Genomic DNA, 20888 nt, shown 5'->3' with positions numbered 1-20888 from the left:
GTTCGTTATGGATAAGAATAAAAAGGGATAAAACAGAATTAAACAATAACATTTTTCCCTTGCCAAGATAACACATATTCTGCCACTTCAGCCTCAGCACTACTGGCAAACAGCAGGTGCCCTCCATTCACTTGAGTGAAAACTACTCACCATCTCCCAAATTGAGGGAATTGAGGGAATTCATGTTGGGGTTTGGGTTGCTTTAACTGTTTTTTTTTTGTTTGTTTGTTTGTTTTTTTTTACAGACATGCCTTCTGGGAATTACACAGAACTCACTTTGAAACTGATATTTATCCTTCAGCTAGAAACATTTATTCTAGTAAATTGTTACTTGCTGTGCTTTTTAAATGTTTGATCAGAAAATTCTGGAAAAAAAAAATTGGAGAGTGACTGGCCAGTTTATTCACTCCTTCTCAGCAAAAACCCATAGGAGCCATCCTCCAGGGTATGAAGATGGATATTTTCTGGTGGACCTGCCAAAGGCAACTGTGGCCTTCTGTTGTGGACACATGCAAGCTGGTAATACAACCTGCTCTCTCAGGAGTCATCAGGATTTCATCACTTATTCAGTTCCTATCAACTCACTTATGTCTCTGTGAAGAACACAGACATGAAGTAAGAGAGCACCTGAGACCCACTGAGCACAGAGGAGGAGAGACTTCTGGCACTGAGCATAGATGCCATTAAAGATGACACTGTTTCAGCTATGCAGGTCCCACAGCTGCAATGTCCAAAAAACAAAAGCCAAGAGGCAATATTCTTTCACAGTGCAGAAAACCAGCCAGCACTATCTGCCAAGAGCTATTTCTGTGGGTTTGCATCTTTTTTATTCCCACCACTTGCACCTTCTTTGCAACTGTGGATGAAATAACTCCTCCCTCTCAAGATCTGCAGCTGCAAAATTCATCAGTCTAAGTTCTTCAAATACCTCATCTACCCTTTGAACACCACGTTTTTGTTATACCTTTCAAACTCTCCAACATCACTTCCCTCTGTTTGCATTTGGAGGTAATAAAAATTTCATTTCTCTTCCGGTTTATTTTCCTCTCCCAACTATTCTTGGTATCTACCTATTTGTCTCATTTTAAAACAGAGAACATATCAGAAATGCCTCAATTCTAGAAAACAAGTGTTTCCATAGGAAGTACCAGCCCTAATAAACAACTCATTGCCAAGTTCCCTGTCAGAACCAGAAACCAGCCCAGAAAACAAGCCAGTTTGCTAACACCAGCCTAGCACACAAAACTGAGTCAGTCTCAGTTCACATAATGCTGAAGGGGCTGGCTCTCAGGTCAAGAGCTTTGATTTATCCACATGCGGAAAAGGAAAGAAGTCTGAAACCAAATAATGCAAAATGAGAAAGGCTTTCTGTCCTCCTGTACCAACAGTTAAATGTCACACACAAAGAAAAGAGAAAAAGGAGACCAGGGGGAGAAGTGGGTGGCATGTGTGTAATTAAAATCCACATTCTTCAAACCAATACAGCCACGAAGAATTCAGTCTTCACTAATGACTCATATGAGTCTTTCCGTAATCCCCCTCTTGCTTGCTTTGATCTGCTATTGTTCTGTACACTGTCTCTGACTGTTCTATGTTCTAACACCTATGAAATTGACAAACTGCAGACTACAATCTCCATCTTTGCTTCCCTATGCCAGCATTTTGTATCAGATGCTGCCCTCCAACAATCTGTCACACACTTAGAACAAAAGTCATTCCTGTCATTGTTTGGGCTGTCAGCCCAACCCCATGCAAAATTAAACATCATGTAACTAAACCCCTTCAGACTAAGTTTAAAAATAGCCAGCACACATTCATTCACACCACCACCAACACATCAGACCACTAAACTTATTTACAAACTAATGCCCTTCAAATAAGGAATTCTGCCCAGATTTTGATCTGAAGTCAGTTACAATGCCCTGCATTATGCGAAACATGAGCCTGATTTTTCTGTTTGACAAAAAAAAAAAAAAAAAAAAAAGTGTTCTGTTTTCAACATTTTCATGTGTGAAAAAGTTGTTGTTCTGGTATTAAAAAATCTTGTCTCTCCACATGGATTATTATATTGAAAATGTAATTGCTTGATTCTTCAGAACTACAGAGCATCAATGTCAAGTTAGAAGTCACTTCAGATAATGGTGATTATTTTAACCATTCTTGGTCAGGTACTGATCAGCAGCACCATAAAGTTTCTTTACCACAAAGGCAGTTGTGAAACAGGTAGAGTGAACCACAGTAATACAGCACACATTCATCACTACAAGGTAGATAAAGCATTTTGAAGTGTTTCTTTTCTAGCTCTCTACACACTCATTTTTAATGGTTTCTGTAGCTTTTCTAAAATTAATTTAAAAGGTAATTTCCAACTTAAATTCAATATCCTGTCCTTACAGTCATGGTTGAAATAATGTTTTAACATTAAAAAAATGGGTAATTACCTTCAACAACTGATGGAGCTGTGCATGATTCACATCACCGACCATGCTCTACTTCAATTTACATTACTTCAAGATGCCAGGGAAATGGGTAGTAAAATGCCACTGACTAATGGGCAGTTTCTGTGTTTTATTTGTACAACAAGTAATAAAGCAAAAGGAATTAATTTGCATTGCCCAGGAATTTACTCCCTAACTCTTCCTCTTACTTGGAGACAGTTACCTATATGGAGAGGTACCAATAAAGCAAGCTCACTGAAAAAGGTTAATGAACTTTACAGCTTCCAGTTGAGCTGCTCTGCAATAACTGATAAAGCAAGAGACACTGGGCCATGTATCTCAGCCCCATATATATTCAGGCAAAAATAAATTAGGTACCAAATGAGTGTTTAGAGTATTTACATTTTTGCTCTGTACAACGTGAGGCAGTAAAATTTAACATTTCAAATCACAGCTTCTGCTCAACTTCAATATAAATTTTATCTGAAGAAGTAACAATTCAAATGCAACACCCTCACATTTCTTTTCACTCTTGCCAGGACACAGCTCATATTTTTCCTAGAGAGGTTGGTTTTCATTTGGGTGTTTTGGGGTGTTTTTTTTGTTGGTGGGTTTTTTGGGAGGTTGGTGGGGTTTTTTTCAGCTCAGACCTTACTTGGTTTATGATTACATTTGTGATCTTTATTATTATTATTATTATTGTCCTGAGATGGGGGCTGGATGCAGTTTAGATTTGGAGTTTTGATCTTCACCTACTCCTGTAAAAGGAAAAATGAAAAATTCCACCACCACATATTCAGGAATTAACTCATGATCAGCTAAGAAATCTGATGTCCATAAGGCCTCAATTATATACCCATGCAAAGTCAAATAAAGTAATAACTCATATTTATGGCTCAGCCTTCAGATTTTAGGGCTGATCTAAATTGAGTAACTTGCCTCATTTGAGTGTGTATTCCTTTTTTTCCCACATGCTTCACCCTGTTGTGAGTTGCAGCTTAGCAATTTTCAACATTTAAGTATTAATTATAAATTGACATTCTTCCAAATGCTGTATCTTGAGACCTTTAAGAAGCATGTCAGAAATGAGTGCCTCATCTAAAGCATTCATGAGATGAGATTTACATGGGATGTAAAAGCAGTGGATTTCTGTATACCAGAGTTAATTAGACTTTTTATATCACTATGAAAAGAAACATAATTTAGGATACATTAAACCTGTTAACTTATCACTCTGAAATTGAGCTGTCTCTACTTAAGGGTAGAAATTGACATCTCTCTTGTCCCTGTGCTCACAAACTTGCACTATCAAGGAATTCTGCAGTCTTCTTCAATCAACTGCCCTACCTAAGAAAAAATGGATTTGATTTCCTTCCGTTGGATAGGGTATATTTTCTTGGTATTTTTGGCTTAAAAAAAAAAAAAAGGCAAAAATGTCTAAAAAAAAATCCAGATGCTTCTAGTGATCTTCCAAGAGCTGATGTTGCACAGCATAGCCAGAAGTAGAAAGCCTCAGTGACATCCACATCACATGTTACAGCAATTTCATGAACCTCCCGTACAGAGTCCTCACGAAAATCATCACAAGTTGTGCAGCAGTAAAGTCTCAATGCTTATTTCATCTTGAAAGCACTTCTATTAAAATCTTAACTCCACAACCACTGGCAGGAACATTTACATCTTTACAGCAAGATCAGAACTCAGGCAATGGACAGAGAAGCAGAAAAAAAAAACATGGCCAACAACAGACCCCTCAATACTTTCAACAATTTACAAGTGTAAAAAAAAAACCAACACTGGAAAATGAACTCTGAATACCTCAAACCCCTTCACCCAGAAAATGAAACAGATAAAACTGCTAAGCAAGTTTCATTGATAAATCAAATTGTGTCTATTTGCCCCATGCTCTCAATTACATGTAGCCATCAATCTCATCTGAAGTATGTCCAAGTCCAGCCACTGTTTCTTTCTAGAACTATGGAAGCATGAACTTGTTACCCCTGATATATGGCAGCTGTCTTTTTACAGCACAAAGCCCCAGTCTAATCTCCCATCAGTCACCCTATCCTTAGCTTCAATCTTTGAGCAAGTTAATCTATAAATGAATTGATTTATGTTAATTCTGAGGCATTAAGACAAGTCAAGGAGGCTGGCAGTCAGTATCTCACTGGTCCATAAGCACAACAGGAATTTTAATACTTGACTCATTTAGTTGACCCAATCCTCAACAACACACTTACTAATTACAGCTTTAAATCCTATTAAAAAGTTTACCTTTTATTATAATAACCTATTATAAACTCCAAGTTGTAGTATAGAACACTGCTGCAAAACTGTCTCCCTGTTTGTCAGACAGAATCTGCACTTCTTCCATAAACAGTAAAGCATTGTGCAGCTCTCACAGCATATTCAGGAAACATATAATTAACTTATCAAAAGCACAGCCAAGATCTTCTGAAGTGGGTAGCTTTTTTGTAATGATATATGAAAATGTTCAGGATTTCTCCTAAAATTAATATCCCCTTATAGTGCATCTCCAAACAGGCTCTAAAGAAGTTAACTCACTGAAGAATCATGTCTTGTTCTTCAAAAAGCTCCTAGCATTTCCAGATTAAATGAACAGAGACATCAGGACAGAGATGTCAAGAAAACCAACTGTATGACCGAGAGGATGCATAAAATATGTATCAATTATCTCTTCCCTGCAGAATTTGAGGGGAAAGGAACTTTTACTGACTCCCGTCTCACATTCTCCAACGTAACTGTCTTTACATATTCCATAATGAGTTTCTGTTGGCAGGGGGTGGTGGTGTTACTGAAAATTAAATTACCATCTTTAAATCAAGGAGCTTTCTCTTCAACCAGCTCCAAACAAGTATAGAAAAGCACCTTATCAGAGCAGTCAGCCAGCAAACAAGAGCTGTGAGCATGAAGCCCAGATTTCAAGACAGTCAAAACCCACCTAGATGTACTCCTGTGTGGCCTGCTCTAGGTGATCCTGTTCTGTCAGGGGAAGTTGCACTAGATCTTTCAAAGTCCCTTTCAACCCCTAACATTCTGTGGTTCTGTAATCCCCTAGCTGCCATTGCAGCACCTCAGTCTCACCTACACCCAGTGTAGGCTGGTTTGAATTCAAGATAATATTCCCCAAGGTTGTGTAGACCTGAAAAAAAAAGCAGCAAAACATTGCTATTACTAGTCACAGGCTTTGCATTGACTCGTCCTTGCAGACCTCAGGAACTGTCAGTCTTAGTCTGGACTTGTCTTAGTCCACCTGAAGATCAAACATGAGGTAGCTATTGCTCACCTTGTTCTGGCTTTAGCTTAGCTTTGTACTGTTCTGTGGTGTAAGACCTACTATTACAGTAACTCATAGTTCAGTGATTAATGTAGTTCAATAACAAGCAGTTATTCTGTGTAGAATAAACAATTTACAATCCTAGAATAACAATGTAGTGTAGAGTAGTTCATGCACAGGATGATAGCAAAGGGCTCGAAAGAACAAGAATAGGAAAGTAAAAGACATCTCACTTACATTGAGCTCATGAATAGTTGATTACTGGTCATTAAATGCATGCAAATTTGGGAGCTGAGTAAAACCAGATGGAACAGAAAAAATATTAAGCCTCCAACGTGTGTATGTGTACAATATAATTCACATCTGGGAAATTCAGTTGTAATGTGGAATTTCAGGCACACAAAGAAAGTAAGGTCTAAGCATGCATTAGAAAGCAAGAACGTCCCCAAGCAGGCTCTAGAACAAAAGAACACCACTCTTACTGCCCTTCTTGTGAAAAGCTGGCAGTTCTATCTCTTTCTTCATTCTTTGCCAAGGAAAGCTGCAACTGTTAACCTTAGCAGGCTAACAAATGTGTGAACACCAGGAAAAAAAGAGGGGTAAGTACTGGGATGCATGTAAGACAGACATTTCAGTGTATTATGATTGAGATTTTCTACAACAGTACTCTTTCTCTGGAAGAAATTATTCCTAGACTAATAACAGCTCTGATTAGACTGCTAAGACTTTAATTAGGCTAACATACATTTAGCTTTGCCCTACCGACAAGAGCCAAAACTGTGATTCTAAAAGCTGAGCTTTCTTCTTTACTGGTTTACTTGCTTCTCTTTATAGACTGCCTGCTTTCTAAAATACAGCAAAGACAGGAATCTCATTTGCCTTTGATATTGCAGCTATGGCATGCTTTGGTTTGTCAGGTTGTTCTGACTCATCTACATCTAACTTTGTCCTGGATAGTGTTTGTTTGCTCCACTTTGCACTTTATTGCTCTATATTCACTCTTCATCTATCAATATCTCTTAACTGTTTCTGATCTTCCCCTTCCATTTCCCCACACATTTTTATCTGTGGTTTTTGTTGCCTGCAGCTACACTCAGCCACTTTCTGCTCTAAATGTTTCCTGTCATGATCTATCTTTCTCTTTTTATCCAGTTCTTTCTATTAATATATATGCTAAATAAGAAAATTAACTTCTTAATAGACAGGTGAAATACACTTCAGTTTTACATCTTCTTCAGAATAGCCCTTTTTTGGAGACACTCTTAATAATACCCCCACAAGAACAACCTGCACCACTGAGTCTTAGTTGTGAATAGCAATCCAGACTTTTCTCTCACTATTTAAAATAGCCAACTGTTAATACAAGTTAGTTCCTCCCACTTCAAATTATGAAATACAGTATAATGTATTTCAAGAAACCAAAGACATTGCTAAACAGTAACTGCATACATTCACATTTCACCTTGTCTTAAACTTCCTGTTCAGTCACTTCAACAGAGAACATTCAGCAACCATCTCATATAGGAGTATCCTCGTTTTAATGGGTTGAAATGACACTTGAGGCAATTTCCAGAGCTTTGCTACAAATGACAAGGTTTCTCCCAAAAGCATGAATCTTCTTTACAAATATGGACAGTCACACACATTAGCCTTAGCATCATCTTTCATTTCTGAGAGGTCAAATTTCAGCCACTGAATGCAGAAAGCATTAACTGTGCTGCACAGTGATAAGTATGGTAATCAAAAAGGCTTTCCTCCTTGAGACAGTGGTGGAGTCACCGTCCCTGCAGGTGTTCAAGAAAAGCCTGGATGAGGCACTTACTGCCATGGTCTAGTTGATTGGACAGGGCTAGTTGATAGGTTGGACTGGATGAGCTTGGAGGTCTCTTCCAACCTAGATGACTCTATGATTAGAAGTCAAGACTTTTATTCCCAGCATCCCACTCAGCCCATTACCTAACATGCTTTCATGTCTTTATTTTGTCAACTTACAGTGAACACACAGTACAGCATAACACCAAAAAGCATACAGTGGCCTCAACTCAAAACAGTAGCTTGAAACTGAAGATAAAGGTACATATGATCTCACCCACATACTCATTTTCTTGACTGTTCCACAGTATCTCCCAAGAAAGGTCTATATTAGACATCATATGTAGGTGCTTGCTTTATTTAGCCTCCTGCCCATAATGGTAATGTATACCTTGATGACCACATGATTAGGAGGCACAGAGTCCCTCGCAGGAGGCATTACAGCACAGACTCCTTGACTTTTGCAGCCAAAGGAGGACATATGCTCTCAAAAGCAAACAGCTCTGATCCAAGGGTCCCCTGTGTGAACAAGCCAATCATGCCAAGCTGATTCAAGGACATCTTTCTCATTAAATTTGCCTGCTATTTTTCTAGTAGAAGATCTATGTTTTTTGATGGAGGTGTTAGTGAGAGATGAGAACTCTCAAGCAGCCACAGTACGCTCAATCATTAAAAAGAGGCAGAAGTTCTATCAACATTTTCAGTTTAGTACAATCTATTGATCACTAATTAAGACAGAACTATCCCTCTATCTCTCACTTTAATACGTCTCAACTTCAGAAGATAAAACTTTTTTAGAGCATTTTAAATGTTCAGACTCTTTAGTGCCCCTAGAAGAGATTGGGAACTATCTATAAATCAAAAAGCAATCAAGACCATTGTTCCACTGTGCAAAATAATATGCAAATTAGCATGAGACCTGAGGGTCATGTCCATCTCTGCTTTGCCAGAACAAAGACGTATGTTTCAACTGCAATGGTACAACAGTATTTGTATTAACATTTACCTTAAGACAGGTCACACCCCAAAGTCATACCTTTCTGTTAATGAAGCCTATACAAAGCAAGCTGGACTGGCATCTATATGCTATGCAATATCTGGCATGAATGTCTAGAGGAAGAAGGATCAAAGATAGATCAATGAGACACTTTAAACATGATTAACTGGTGGAATGAAATTCTAAACCTATCTGAACAGAGTGCAAAGTACAAGTTAACTGTTGCAGAATCACACGTTGCCATTTCTCCATCATGCAAGGCCCTGCCGTCAGATGCTAGAAATTCATTACCTACTCAAGTGCAGAATTTCAATGCACACAAGGCAAACAGGAAAAAGCAGAGGCCTAAATCACATTTATTCTTCAAAGGCCAGACTGACTTTTTTAGAGCAGTAAGTATCCCATCTAGTAATGCTGTGTGACAATGTTGCCTTGAGAGCTGACTTCACAGTAACTGAAGGAATTTTCTCATGTTGCTTAATAGATCTTTTCCACTTACTTTGAGACTTAGTCTGAACTGCTCTGCAAAGCTACAGATCAAATGTCTCCAATTTGATCAGACATCCTCAAGCTCAGATGGATTTCTCAGCTACACTCTACCCACTAGGTCACTGTTACTCAGAGGTACAATCCTGTTACCTCCTCTTCTTCTTTTTTTGCACTGCCTCTGGAGTTAATCTCTGCTAAGAGCAAGCTACTTAACATCTTATTTTTTTGTTTGCAAATTCATCAGCACATCACACCACCAGATCAGCTCCAGAACCAACAATGAAAACAGGGAGGGAACACAGCAATGTTTTTATTTTGTTGGGGGTCAGGGGAGGAGAAGTACTACTCCTTCCTTTCTCCCAGCAGCAAGCTATTAGATCAGCTTAGTCATTCATGCATTTTCAAGCCAGCTATGATAATGTAAGTCAGCATTACCACAACCTAATTTATCAGCCTGTCCATCAGATGGGTGCTGGCTCTACATTGACTCCACAAAGTTGACTTGCAAAAAAAAAAGCACAATTAACATCCCACTATTCAGCTCCCTGAACTAGCTCTGCATGGATTACACAGGTGCCCTGTAAAGAGGCTAAGAGACTGTGCCATATAGAGGAAAAATGAAAGGTGGAACCACCACAGTGTTGAATTAGTTTAAGCAGCTGTGTAACAGCACATACAGCTACTTAATAGCTTCAAGTGATTAGAAAATAAAGGCTTGAATGAATCAGACTCTTCCAGACTGGATGTGTATACAAAAACTGCAGAGGTGATCTCAAAATGCACTTAAGCAACCCTCAGGCTTAATTTTAATGCTACCTAAATCATAGTTGTAAGGAAAAGTTACACTGTCTTCTAGAAAGACAACTCTTCCAGTTCAGACCATTATTTTAAAGAAAAGTGTGTCATCCACTGGTTTGCCCAAGCCAGAAGTTTTAAGTAGCTATTCTATTGCCAGAGATCAGATATCCCAGAGGAAGAAAGCTTCAGCAATAAATCAAAGATATGAAAACTTGAGAAAATGATGAGAGGGTCAGCAGAAGTTCTTCAGCCTGGAGCGCATCTGATAGTGCAAAGCTTCCCCGAGGAAGGCAGCCATAAAGACCTGAGACAAAGACCATGAGACTCAAGTTCTAACTATTAAGCCAAAACAACCTGAACACTTGCAAGGACCTCAGAAGCTAGTGCCTTCTCCCCAGCCTGCCAATGCCCTCATGAACTGACATGTTTAGGCAAGACACTGGGCAGGTGGGTTTTGAGGAAGCGTCAAATCCTCTAACATAGCTACCATGTCCCAGTGATTATTTCTCAATTCTGCTGCTCATAACAGCAGCATACCTAGTCTTCCACTGAAGGTGGCAAAAAAAACCCAACTTCATAATTTCAAAGACTTCTACAGATTATGTAGATGGAAGAGGTTTAGTTATTTTGAAACTCACACACCTGAGTATCTTGTGACTTTATGACAGCTTACCAGTATTTGCAAAACAAAGGCAAACATACTCTCCTTTGCTGCTACCAAAACACTAACAGATGTTGCAAGAAGACAAAACAAATGAACAAAACGTACAAAAAAGCTTGGAAGCTGGTCCCAGGAAGAATGACAGATCTGCAGATACAAGTATACTTTGGAGTATGCCAGCATCCACTATTGGTGTAACAACAGCTTGCAGCACTTCTATTTGAGAAGACGTTAAATAAGTGATGGAAAAACACTTACACAGATGAGAAAAATAACATTACAGTACAGGGTAGGAGTGCATAACTGGAATGTGCAGACAAACAAATTATACAGAGAGAATACAACTTAACTTTTTAAGTTGGACACTTGCACTGTTTTTCACTATTATTCTTAGTAATCATGCAGGCTCAGCGCAGTTCATTGCTGCGGTTCAAGGAAGGGCACAGAATCAACAAAAACAGTATAAAGATAATAGGGGGTTCATTGTACTGAGATTGCAAGTTTGTGATAAATGCAGTGCTGATTTTAAGGCACAGCTAATTCTGGCTGTGCAATATTGCAACCTCAAAGTCCACCTTCTATAGTATTTTGACTCCTGTCATTAAAAACAAAACCGAACATGCTCTTTTACTGGAATAACATTCTCATTTGTCTCCCATCTGTGCAGAAGACTGATATTTGTAATGCAGGAACCCAGTATAATGCCTTTTGTTCAGAGAAACTTGACCAATTGATTTGATTGTAAATATCACAATGATGTTAGTGACTGCACAAGAAATTACTAGGGTTTAAGCACAGCATGAATTTTCAGTGTGCCATCCTATGCACACTTAAGTGTAATCTAGGACAAATAGTTATAATTTGTATAGATTTTGCTGAATTTAATACAGATACTTGAGCTGTAACTTTTTTAAATTTGGAAGTCCCTGTATGAACAAAGATGGGGGATTTTCCCCCCCCCCCAAGCATAAACGTTATGTCAAATACTATGCTTTATCAATAAACTGCCTTTTTTTAAACATATGTATCAGTGGAATCCAAAGGTCACTTTGCTTTTCAAATTACAGTCTAAATTTACTGTAATAACTACTGATTTATTTAGTTAGGTCTGACCCTTGTCTGCAGCTAGCAATGGGCAAAAGAAGCATATTAGTACAGCAGTTAGAGAGTATATCCAAGTTTGCACCTGAGAACTGATACATCATGAAGTATATCAGCATAACAAAACTCTATTCTAGCATGGCAATGGTGAACTACATATTCATGACAGGATGGATAACAAATATCAAGTAATTAAAAACTTTAATGTGCCAAAACAGATAACATGCAAAAAAGAACATCTAAAGCCTGGAGAGGGAGAGCTTCCATGAACTATTTGTATTCATTGTAAAATCATTTTTGGAAATACCAAGGAAGCTCTTGATTATTTCCTGAAGGAAAAGTCTTTAGCAGAAAAGATCTGCTAAATCTTGTGGTTTTATGAAAGACAAAAGAATGAGACTTTCTAGGAAATCATAACTTGTTGGTCCCAGAAGTGCTGCCAAAGTCATGAAATTGTGAAAGATCATCCATAAACACAAAAATAAGACAGTTAAGCAGAATTTAAAGGGAGGCTACTTAATATGACCACTAACTTTCTGCTGCAAATTTCCCAATGTTTTAAAACAAAGATCCATGCTCTGAAAATTTACGTAGGACATTTCATTATTTTAAAAGGATTATTTTCTTTTGTTAATATACAGCATTATAAATCGATTTTTTTCCATATATTTCTCCTTTAGACCTCTTTGTGCCATTCCAGACCTGTATTAAGACTTGAGCTTATGCACTGGTAAATAACAGTCACATTATTTATGAGTACTCTGCCACCACCTCTTGACTTATTTTCCCTTCACCTCCCATCTCCCAGCTTACTGCATGACACTATTTTTGAAAAACAAACTAATTATAAGTGAGGTATCTGAAGGCAAAAATATTATTTAAAGGTCTGTACTGGGCTGCTCCACAATTCCAGTTCTACCATTCTACTTCACACTCAAAGTTTATTGTCTTTCTCCATTGTTCCCCCCCCTCCCCCTCGCCCCGAGTTATGGAGGAAAACCAAATTCATTTTCCTATCAGCAGTTCCCACTACACTGAACCGGACTTCTGCAATTAGTCCAATTTGTTACAGTTAAGGAGAACAGCTGGAAATTATCTTTTTAGAAACACTTCAAACAGCTAATTTTAGAACAAGACTGTATTCCCTAACAGATCTTCATGTATTTGTCTTATATCTGCCAGCTCTTTATCTGGAAAGTATATTTTTACAGTTTGGGTGGGTTCATAATTATTAGTCATATTCAAGCACCCACTTTTGCTCTGGCAGCCTTATAGATTCTTCCTACAGGCACTACATAGTAAAATGATAAAAACCACCAACTGTAAGTGAATGTGGTCAGCCTGATCTGTGTCTCATCCACACTTGTGCAGCTCATATGGTAGCACTCAATCAGTGGTGGATCATCATAGTACTATGACAAAGTCTTCATTTTAAGAGAGTTAGAAGTCAATGTCATACCCTCTCAGAGATGTGGAGTTAAGGAGTGGAAGGGTTCTCAGATTTTCTATATGAAAGGAATTTGTTTTCCTCTGATTGTTTATTGCCCTGTGCAGCAGGTAAATATGTTTTGTCTTTTTCCTAGCTCTTAAGACATGGAGCTAAGGAAAATATTCCTATTTAAATCTTTTGGACAATGACAAACTGGAATAATGTACCTCTGAGAAGCTCTTACAGATAATTTTGAAAAACTCTCACATGATAGATGGTTACTTTATAAATCCATTTGAATGTCTTTTTAATGTAAAACCTACATAAAAATGTAGCTTCTGCACAAAACTGCTCCACTATCATATTACTCATTTCTTCTCACACAAGAAAACACCTCAATACTTTTAATTTCAGCACAAGAATTGGGAAGTAACACGCAAATGTTCATCTAAGTGTTTGTGTTTCTTTCAGGATGCTGAACGATGTCTTCAGTCTTGGTACGAAGAACACTTACTAGTACCCTCAATCTTTGGGCAATTCTGCTAGTTTATTCTTGCCTCTTAAGATACTCTATTGCTGTAAAAACTGTGTCAGAAGTAGTGTTCCCTATATGAGAGTTTAAATCCATTTTAATTTGTTGCATGGTGGCATTTCTTAGCTGAAGAAGATGACTCTTCTATCTTCTCAGCAGAAGAAGATGACTCAATATACTACCCACTCTCAGCCTTTGAGGAAAAGTCTTGTATTCAGCCCATGCAGCAATTGCACCACCTGATGGAGCTATTAGTGGTATTCCAATTATCCTGCAGATTTCTCCCAACAGCAGGTCAGGACTTACCTCCAATTACTAGCCTGCCTAAGCACGACTTCAGAAAATGCCTGAAATATGCTCAATTTGAGCGCAGAAGTGTACATACAGAATAGCATGTAGTAGGTACTGCTTATATTCAATGTCCTCCTTGCCATTACAGTTAGTAATCAATTAGCATAAAAAGGTGCAGCATAGAAGCTCTGTGTATTGAGGCACAGGACAAGAAAATATAATGAACTGCCTTTAAAAAGCAAAATTCTATAACCCACATTCTACATTTCGATTTATGGCTATAAGGTTTATGTGACTGTAGGTCAATTTTCCTAGGTCTGCATGTAAATTACAGCACTAATCCATATACCCACGCAGTGTTCACCTGCGCTTGTAATCCGTATACCCACAGTGTTCACCTTCTCTTCTTTGATGCAGACCATGTCTGTTTCAGCTATCAAAGACAAAGAACAAAAAGCCGTACAACAAGCCACAGCAGACAACCACTGCTGGGTAGCTGTTCTATTCAAAGAGCTTTAACATTTTGAAGTACTATGGACCCAAGCATATCACACATACCTAGCTTATCTATTTGCACAGTAAATTAAGCAAAATTAAATTAGGTCCTTGGGCTGTAACCTCACCACAAACTAAGAATGAAATCAAGTATCCAGTGTCAGCAGCATCATAAGCAACAAACTGAACCTGAAGCAAATCTTATCAAAAGCCAGGACTGAGGAGTAAGGAGGATAAAAATTCAATAAAATTAACAAGAGCAAAGAACTTAATCCAAAGGTGATGGTACCACAGCCAGAACAAGTTAGCACATCTGGACAGACAAATCTGACAAGTCAGTTATTTTGCCTCAGTCATTTAGGAGACTTCCATAAATTAATAGTGGTCATTCAGATTCATGCACTAACAGTCACCACAGCTGTCTAATATTTGGAGACAGAATACAATTGTTTCCTTCTACCTAAATTTGTTTGTGCTGCAGGCAACCTGCACATGCTCTACTGGATGTAAAGTAATTGAGTATTTTAAATACTTATTTGGAACATGTTAAAAACCACTTGTGACTACTGTTTTAAAATTGATTTTCTTTGTTATAGGATTTTGTTTTTATCATAGGTGACTTGCAGTAGCATTCAGGCACTGCATTGCATTTTATTTTAAATGTTCTTTCCATCAAACTCATGTACTAGGATTTGGCCTTGTTATTGCTTCTATTCTTCCCTATAGAGCAAGGCAGACCATTAAAAATGTGTCAGAATTCGGGAATGAAATGCTGGCATTAGGGCCTCTGAGGATCAGCTTAACTTCATAAAAAATACTTTAAACCTTAACTTCGTGACCTAGGTTTGAAATATGGTCAGACCTGAAATTTTCATTACCAAAATGGTAAAGCTTTTGAGATTTGGTCCCTGAAGCTGAAGAGAGCAGTAACACCAACTCAATTGACAGACTATGCCTGCATTTTTATTTACACTTCCTTCTATCATTCTTCTCCTTTCACATTTTGTGACTGGTTGAACTGACTGGAAAGTGACAAACATCTGCTTTCTTACTAACAGAAATTAAAAGTCTATGGCACTTTTTAAATATCTTGCAATCACTGAAACACTCAGAGAGATCTTAAAAATTAAAACCCTTTTGATAAAGATTTGTCTTGAAGAAAAAAAAAGGCAAGCAAACAAAAAAAGCTCAGCTAATAAGGATCGAAACCTGGTGTATAGTAGGAAAGAAGGCAAGACAACGTGGATAGATGGCAAATTTCTGAACAGAAACCCTCTAAAAAAATATGTTCAATAGGACTCAACTTTTAGATAGAGAAGCCAACGAGGCATACTAAGCCTGTTAAATGCCACATCCTCTCCAGAAGATGGAGCATTGTGCTAAATTATCACAAACCAAAAGGAATAAACGAATTTCAGAAAATATGACATCTCATAGACCTCTGCCTCTTCCACTTTTGCTAAGGCAACTATGGCTTATGGGGCAAACATAATGTCTCATTGTGCTAGGACAAAAGAAGGCCTGCCAGTGCCCAAGCTGATCCAAGCCTGCTGTCACACCTTGTCCTTTGAGCCAGGTTCTGTCACTGTTGAGAGGGTGAAGTGCTGGGCCAGACTTCTTAGTTTTCTGATTGGTTCTACAGCTGCCCCAGCAAATGCTGCCTAGATGCAGAAATATTACCACTCTAGAGGACAATGAAGCATCTTCAGTGAAAGCTCTATCTACTCCTATCACCTCTCCCAAGATTCTGTGGGCAGATTCAGAATCTAATGGTTTTATCAGGCTTCAAAATTCATTTGGAGCAGAGCTGCTGGTTTCCTTTCCTTTTGAAGCAATCTAACTCACACATGCAAACACTGTTCTAAGAACTGAACCAACATGAACTAAATTGAAATAATTAGGGCACTGCCTTCAAGACTGCACTAGCTCTCTGAGCATAGTTGCTAATAGAGAAAGAAGCCAAAGTCTGAAGTAGGTACAGTGAGGAGCAAGTGCTTTCACCTCCTTCCAGAGGGCAGAGAAGAGGAAATGACTGTGTAACAAGTCAAACCAGCTTCAACTGATATCTACTTATAAAACTATTTGTTTAAAAAAAAAAAAAACACAAACCCACACCACCACACTTAAAACAGCCACTCAAATAATGCATTCATTGTGTGATAATGTAGCACAGTGAAATTAATGAGTTTTTCATTCATCAGGCACAGAACAAATGTAATTCACATTATGAAAGGCTTCAGCCATCAACGGAGTCCAGAGAAGGAAAGAGACATAGTTACCTGAGACCTGGAGAAGGCGAGGTACTCAATGACTTTTTTGCCTGAGTCTTCAGTGGCAAGTGCGCCACCCACACCACTCAGGTTGCAGAAGGCAAGAATGAAGAACTGCCCACTGTAAAAGAAAACCAGGTTCAAGACCATCTAAGGAAGCTGAAGGTGCACAAGTCCATAGGACCTGATGAGATGCAATTGCATATCCTAAGGGAACATAGATGGAAACATATTTTGGTGTATGAGCCTAATAAGGCTCAAGACCATATGCAACAAAGCTGATATACACCGTTTGATAAACAATCCTAGTAAGTAACAGTCAGTGAGTGAAAAAAAAAACCAAGCCTATATAATTATTTTATTTTACATTTAGCCTAAAAGTAAAAAACTAGTGTCTAAATTCAAATTAATTGATGAAGAAGGATTAAAGGGAAGAGAAAGACATCATGGGAAGGGTACTAAATATACTCTAAGCTAAAATACAGGCAGTCTGAAAATAATATCTTTTACTACCTGGAGATATCAGCCCACCCCAGATAGATGTAGCTCTCTAAGCATTTGCTCATCCAGCCTGCTGATAACCTATTTGCCTAAGGAATTTCTAGACCTCTACAGTAACTAGCAGAGCAGAAACAATGCACATTTTTTGTGGTTATTTTTACTTTTAGTTATTTTTTACACAGGAGTAGCCAAGCTAAAGTCACATGTATTTCTCTGTATGTGGGGGTTTTGTTTAATAGCCACTGAGGAAAAAAACAACATTTTATGCTCTAAATATCTTTCCCTGGGAAATTAAAATCACCATGTAAGATTGGAGCCTGAGCAATGACAGAGCAACTTGTGGAACTGGAAACATAATAAATCATTTTGATTAATGAAAATCACTCATATTATGAACTTTTCAGAGAAAAATATAAACAAACTCCAACCTCTTCTGTATTTCTAACTGCGAGTTTGTGACTAAACTGAGCAAGACAAAAGATGATAACTTAACAAAGGTCATCCATCATTCCTCTGTGCTGCTACTTTTCACCTAAGGCTAAAAAACCCACAAAACCCCACAACTCTGAATGTAAAACATTACATTAAGTGACAAAGCAGCCTCTCACCCTGGATGTATTCACCAACACTACTCACAGCAGACTGCATACAAGTATCTCAAATTTATTAAAAAAAAAAAGCTTCACAAGGTGCTTGTGAGGTAATAAAACATTGTGCATAGCTATGAATAGAAAACAAGCACATCCTCAGACTTAATCTCTAATGTTCATTAAGTGCTTTATATATAAATATTTTTATATATAAAGATTTATGTTGCTATTGAATGTTATCATTGCTAGTGAATGGCATTGTTTCTGAAAACAAAATAGTTTAAAACAGCAGCAAATTCTTAACTCTTGACCATCAAAGTACAGCATCAAGTGTTATGTTCATGTGAAAATTAACCCTTGTCCCCCTTACTCCCTGAATAAAACCAAACACATACAACAATAGCAAAGCTTGGCCTGTAAGAGCAAGCTTCTCAGATACCTTCTTCTCATGGAGTTCTAAGGAAAATGAGACAGGCCAAGCTTGGCTCTCAATTCATCGGCCAAACTTGGCTCTCTCAATTCATCTTCAGTTCCACTGACAGAAAAACATTCAAATTACACATGTTGATACAATAACATAAGGAGCTTGATGCTAGCAGAAACTTCTCTGAATTTAGTAATGTTTTTCCTCATCTTTGGAACCAGAAAAATCAGGGTGAATAACTTTAGCAAGCCGATGCTTAGATTCACAATGTGAATTCAAGTGTGCTCAGTTCTTGTCTGCACTGCTAAACATCATCATCAAAAAGAAATCTGCCAGACATAAAAAATATTAGCTATCAATTAGATTTTAAATATTGTTCTTATTCTTTTCTAGTACTGAGTGGGCCTTCTTGTCTTTAAGCAGTGTTTTAGAAAGGTTAATGCCAGTGCACTTAACTTACTCTCAGCTCTTCACAGTGTCACGCTCTGAAGCCTGAACAAAATCAGGGCACAGTCTTTTCTCAAACCCAGATTAAACAATAATGCTCTTTCTAAATGCAGATTTGAAACATAGCCATCATCCTCCTTTATTATGAGGAATCAAACCGCACAGACAGGACCATCTAAAAACCTGCCATAGTCATAACACATGCACTCAAAATATTCTTGCTTCCTAACCAATGATTGGACTAACTCATTAGTGCATTACAAGCTTTAATGCACTACCACAGCATTAATAAAGTATGTCAGTGTTCAGTCTTAGACTACTCTCTTATGCAAGTAACAAATCTACCAAAACAAGGCAGCTCAGGAGCCTACTTTCTTACTGCAATAGCAAATGCTTCAAGATAAGCAACAAATCACAGAATGGTCACTAGGTTCAATACAGCAATAACAGTCTTACAGTATTAGAGAACCTTTAGCTACTGGTCACCACTATTACCCTAATTCCTTAAACTGGTTGCTTACTGTATTGCACTGGTCAGTGACACAGTAATACTTACCCATGCTTTCGTGTATTGATAACAATCTAACTTAAGTGTGGAAAAGCAAACACGATTGTTACAGATGAAAAGAGGCTGAGGATAATATATGGTAATCAGCTTTGAAACAGATGAGGCTACTTTCAGAGAAAAGAACCCAAACCAAAGGCTGAAGAAGCAGCTCTTGGTCAAAATCAAACATTTGCTGTCCTTGAAACAGGAAAACCGCTCTAAAACTGAACCTCGCTGTAGTAAGACAAACAAACCGATAGCTTCTATATTGGACGAACACAGTCTAATATAGGGGGGGAAAAATCTTACTTTTCTATTTCTCCAAAGTTACTCTGCTCTGTCAACCAGACACCTGCGGGGCGGCACGGAGCTGAGGGAGCATCGCGGGGCGGCTCAGCGCCCCCGGGGATGAGTGGCCGGCCCGGATCCAGCGGGCTTTCTTGGGCGGTCAGAGACACAGAGAACGAAGAAAAAGCCCACAGTTGCCGCCACATCCTCAGAAGATAAGGCTACCTCCAGCGCCCCCACACAAAACTCACAGCTGCCGCCAATTTCACTCGTTCTCCGCCTCCCTCTCCGCCCCGGCTCGGCCTGCTGTCCCGCCCCAGCCACTCCTCTCCGCCCGGCTTGGGCCTGTTCTCCTGCCCTGCGCTCGCCGCCCCGCCAGGCTTGGGCTGCTTCTTTTCGACGGTTTTCTTCGCTCTGCTCCCGCCTCTCCTTAGCTCCCCGGGCAAAGGGCAAGAGCAGAAGCACGTGCAGGGCTGGCCGCCTCTCCTGGCCCAAAGAAGTGATGTTGGCAGGCACTGGGTCCTGCCGAGGCGCTGAGGCAGGCGGTTGTGAGGGCAGAGAGATGGGTGCCGTGGCAGGGAGCAGAAACGCGGCTTGCCGCTCTGTGGTGAGCTATGAGCCGTGCCAACTGCATGGAATCCAGTTTACAGCAGTAAGCTTCCGAGGAACCCCGGGTTTGTTGTACCGCTCCCACAGCGCATGTGGCCACACCAGCATGAGGAGAGGACACAGCTATTGCTGTATGGAAGGTAAATAATGTGCTGGTATGTAAGCACAAGCATATGAAATATAATCATAGAATAATTCCTATTGGAATGCCCTCAGGAGGTCACCTAGTTCACCACCACCACTCTCACCCTCACGGCAGGAGGAGTGCAAGTCTTCTGGCACATTGGCTCCACCTTACCTTTTCTGCAAGGCTGTGAGAAGACCGAGCTGCAAAACCACAGGAGGTGGTGTCTAGAAATAGCTTAAGCAACTTGCTTTTCAAGTGTTCGTGTGTTCTGGGTCAGTACCTGCTCGGTCTGAGATCAAGTGCAAACCCATTTCAGTTGTCTGAGGAGGCTGGGTTCTCTCCTTCTACGTAAGTGGCAAAAACAGCGTGGGTATAACGTGATGGAAAATCTCAGCATTGTAGCACAGGGGAGATTCTTCAGTTTTGTTCAGTGTTGCTAAGATGTTACCTGACACAGCGTGTTCATTGCTTTCAAGAGTATGCACTGCCAGTGGCACACATCCAGAAGAGAAAAATGAGAATGCTTGGAAGTGTCTGGAAAATGTGACCTCTGAATATACTGAAAAATGCAAGACTGGATGAAACATTAATCTTCAGTTATATAATAGGGCTTGTGTGCAGATGGAGGGAATAACTTAGTGGTCCTGGGGGATAGGATGAGCAATAACAGGCTTAAACTGCCAGTTACTTGTGAACCATAAACTTATGAAAACTAAAACATGTGTTGGGGTGGTTGTGGAATTT

General features: G+C 39.1%; 1 protein-coding gene across 5 annotated transcripts in view; it reads right to left on the bottom strand.

Annotated features, from left to right (window-relative positions):
* Nucleotides 1-19585, bottom strand: part of GRIN2A (glutamate ionotropic receptor NMDA type subunit 2A) — a 228794-nt gene extending 209209 nt beyond the window's left edge. For 4 of the 5 annotated variants that reach the window (XR_010304479.1, XM_064153020.1, XM_064153022.1 and 1 more), the window contains exon 1: nucleotides 16621-16703. The gene's annotated coding sequence lies outside the window, so the exon portion shown is untranslated. Of the gene's footprint in view, nucleotides 1-16620; nucleotides 16733-19429 lie in introns of those variants that run through there. The other variant, XM_064153024.1, reaches the window with a different exon arrangement.
* Between the last annotated feature and the right edge of the window lie 1303 nt (nucleotides 19586-20888).

This window comes from Pogoniulus pusillus, chromosome 13 (assembly GCF_015220805.1).
Source record: "Pogoniulus pusillus isolate bPogPus1 chromosome 13, bPogPus1.pri, whole genome shotgun sequence".
Classification (NCBI taxonomy): domain Eukaryota; kingdom Metazoa; phylum Chordata; class Aves; order Piciformes; family Lybiidae; genus Pogoniulus; species Pogoniulus pusillus.
The sequence above is the reverse complement of the archived record's forward strand: the minus strand, read 5'-3'. Positions and strand labels throughout refer to the sequence as shown.